Source organism: Hordeum vulgare, chromosome 3H (genome assembly GCF_904849725.1).
Source record: "Hordeum vulgare subsp. vulgare chromosome 3H, MorexV3_pseudomolecules_assembly, whole genome shotgun sequence".
Classification (NCBI taxonomy): Eukaryota; Viridiplantae; Streptophyta; class Magnoliopsida; order Poales; family Poaceae; genus Hordeum; species Hordeum vulgare.
This window is the reverse complement of record NC_058520.1, coordinates 119,562,754-119,566,305: the sequence shown is the minus strand read 5'-3', so window position 1 is coordinate 119,566,305 and position 3,552 is coordinate 119,562,754. Positions and strand designations below refer to the sequence as shown.

At 42.1% G+C, this 3,552-nt stretch overlaps 1 long non-coding RNA gene across 1 annotated transcript; it reads left to right on the top strand.

The window, feature by feature from the left end:
* Nucleotides 1-369: 369 nt before the first annotated feature.
* Nucleotides 370-2,093, top strand: LOC123439654. The gene is made up of 2 exons (XR_006630127.1): nucleotides 370-621; nucleotides 752-2,093. It is a non-coding gene; the product is annotated as an uncharacterized LOC123439654 (long non-coding RNA).
* The last annotated feature ends 1,459 nt before the right edge of the window (nucleotides 2,094-3,552 follow it).

The following is a 3,552-nucleotide window of genomic DNA, read 5'->3' as shown; positions in this document are numbered from 1 at the left end:
CTTAGCCAAGTAACATGCACATGTTACTGGTCTATGTTACTATCTCCATAGTGGGTAGTAACATTTGTGGGATGTCATATTAATTAGGATATAGACTCATTTTGTATTGGTATGTGTGATGTTACTGTAACATAGCTAGTTACCACAAGCACCTCTCTCCTCATTAACTCACTGCCACATAAGCAAATTTGCATTGTAATGTGTGATGTTACTACTATGTTACTCCCCACTATGGCCAGCCTATGTCGGTGCCATCGCATCGTTGTCTACAATCGTCGCCGCCGCTAGAGATGGACGTCGTGGACGTCGCAGACAAGGTATGTCACGACCCGCTATATAAAGCCATCTCCTTCTCTGAAGCTATTTCTGAAGATTACTAAACATTTGGACAGTTTTACTGTTCACCCGAAGCTCACTTACCTCTTCGCTGCGGCTGTTGACTGAGTACCGTCCATCATGGATCCAAGGGGTCACAAGCGGACATTGTTTATCTCCTGTCTCTCTAGTTTAGTTTGATGGCTATATAAGTTTGTGTAAGGCAGATGGCAGGATCTTATCTCTTTTGTATATGGGGTTGAACCCTAGCCGACACCATGTTCTGGCCGGCATAAACTTTCCTATGTACGGAGTAATTGCTTAATTTGAGTGAAGCCTTCTTGTCGGAGTAGTTAATCTCTATGTCATGCACTGCTTCACCATGTTTCCTATCTGAATCCATCTCTAACCTCTGAATCCCCTGTGCTTCTGGCAGAATGATTGGGAATCCCCTGTAAAATTCCTCTTTGTTCGACAAATCACCGCGGCGGTGTCATTGGGTTCTTCAACCCCAGCACCCGGCGTTGACGGCGGTGCTTGATCGGACATAGATCGAGGGTTGCGGACGACCCAGGTGCGTGAAGTGGTCTCTCTACTTCATCATATCAATGGCAAATTTCTGCAGTCAAAGTGCTAGTGCAAGTGCTGCCCACCAGGTGTTCGACACAAACCTTGGAATGAAAATAACCATGCACACCAAGTGTTTGATAGAATTCGAGACCCTCGGGGCAGAGTCCTCCATGTGGTAGTACATCAATATCAGCAACTAGTGTCTCCAGAGTAGATCGGTCAAGTGTTTTCTGCCGATGGGATAGTTGAGGAAATGTTTCAGAACCCACATCACGACTCACTGACAGATACCTCGTCTATATTCATTGAATATGCACATGTTAGCATGGCCAATGATGCTTTGCATGGTTTACATGGACTGTACCTGTACCGAGATGATTGTCAGTTGGAGATTTGGAAGCAAATATTGACACTTTTGACCAAGTTCTCCAACAATGGCCTATCAAATAGCAACACCATCAAGGTAGCAACAACACCTCTATTATTACGCTCGCTCATGATATTCTTTTAACTCATGATGACAAGGCACTAAATGATTTCCATCCTGTCAACACACTTGGAGAAGAGTCATCCAATTTGCAAACTACTCAACCATATGCAACGAAAATGAAGAAACATGTAGAAGCTTACAATACTTCCTATATTACTGGAATTGTTGTGTCTTTTCCTTTACTCCATGAGGAAGAATTCCACACTAATGATCAAACAGACATGCTTCTTTGAGATGATGTTCTTCACATGTGTCGGCCATGGCCACCACCTATGGAGCAAGTACACCATCAAAGCAGTAGTGATTCTATAGTGACAATACTTATACCAACTGATTTTCTTACTGTCAAGGTAGTTGCAGAGGAGCCATACAATTCACAGACTGCTCGTATTAACTGCCAAATCACACTTGTTGTTCTCCACATCAGTCAGCCATGGGCATCGCATTTGGATTGCGATTATCAGCAATCGGCTACTAGTATGGTTCTCCATAGTACACCATCTAAAAAGAAGGTTCCTCATGTGCTAGCTCTAATTCCTGGTAGCAACAATGTGCATGAAGGAGCTCAGGGATGGAGAAAAATTATTTGTACAGTTCTTTTCTCACTCCTATAATGCAATGACAGAGCTCCTGTCGACTTCGGTCAAAACAATGTGCATGAAGCATCAATAGTTATTTCTGATTTGTTGAACACATTAAAACCAGTTCTTTGATGTTACCTTGGGACCCTGGTACTCTGCATTGTAAAAATTGGAAAGTTAGTATGCCAATCAATAAGGAGTATTTCAATTTCTTGCAGCTTGTTTTGCTCTGGTTCACCATGAATTACACTACCATACACTCTACATATCTCATATGCTTGTTTACATCTCTGCCTTGGGAGGATTATAGTGAAATACAAGCACTAGACTCGACTGAAAATAAGTGGAGTCATTCGGTTATTGCTACACTCACACAAGAAATTAAAGTATCTGCTACGTGTCAATCACCGGAAATATATGGGAATCAGCTACTCCCTCCGTTCCTAAATATAAGTCTTTTAAGAGATTTCACTAGGAGTCTACATACGGAGCAAAATGAGTGAATCTACACTTTAAACTATGTCTATATACATCCGTATGTAGTCCACTAGTGGAACCTCTAAAAAGACTTATATTTAGGAACGGAGGGAGTACTATGCAATTTCAAGTTAAATGAGGTCATGCCGACAATCATGACATCACACCAATATGAGACGTTTCCTCAAGTTGAGATAAATGAGCAATGGCGAACAATGACCTCGAACACCGAAACTAGGTCTGCATTCTTGCTGCTGCTAACAAGTGGAGCACGTGGTGTTTGCCTCCGACTTCTATGGGACTCTGGTGTCAAGCACATCGATGTGAGGGCTCCTATACAAATACCGCCCAGCGAATTCTTGCAAGTACATTGGGGTTACAAGTCTGATATTCAGTGCCTCAGTCAGCTGAATCCCATGTGTGAAATATTCTAGCATCAGTCAAACAAGCACCCAAATTCAAGAAGATTGGTCATTGATCCGTTCATGGAATGCTACCTTGTGCCCTTTCCTTCTACAGTTCGTCTATCTTATATGCATTGCTTTGACTGTGAACATGTTCGTACACACTGCACCTTCTTGAACACCTACCAAGGGTGACAATTGGTCACTTTCTTGCTGTTGGGATGAGTACTTTTACTTGCGACACTACTAGTGCTAGTACAGAATGGCTGATATTTTATCCAACCAAAAACATCAACTCAGACAGAGAACCAATGCCCAAAGGTGTGCCATGGAATGATGGAAGTAATACAGTTTGTTGTGGCTTAATCCCAGTGACCTATGCTTCACAATATTGCTCTCCAATGCTGCAAACTTCGCATTCTCAGCTTCTTTCAATTGCTTACTGAGGGGATATTCAGAAACAACACTATGTCGACACATTGCAGATTATTTTCCTGAAGATACTGCTTAAAGTTCCAATGGAGCTGCATATATTAACCTACAGTGGCATGCGTCTGCTTGCTTTGGGTGTGCCCAATTATTCCTTCACAATTTCTCACGTGGTAATGTTGTTGGGCATCAGTAGCTTCCAGGAATGCTATATTATAATTCATATATCTATGCTCCAGATACCTTATATGCAATTCTACTACTGTGAGCATAAACTTCCACTCCA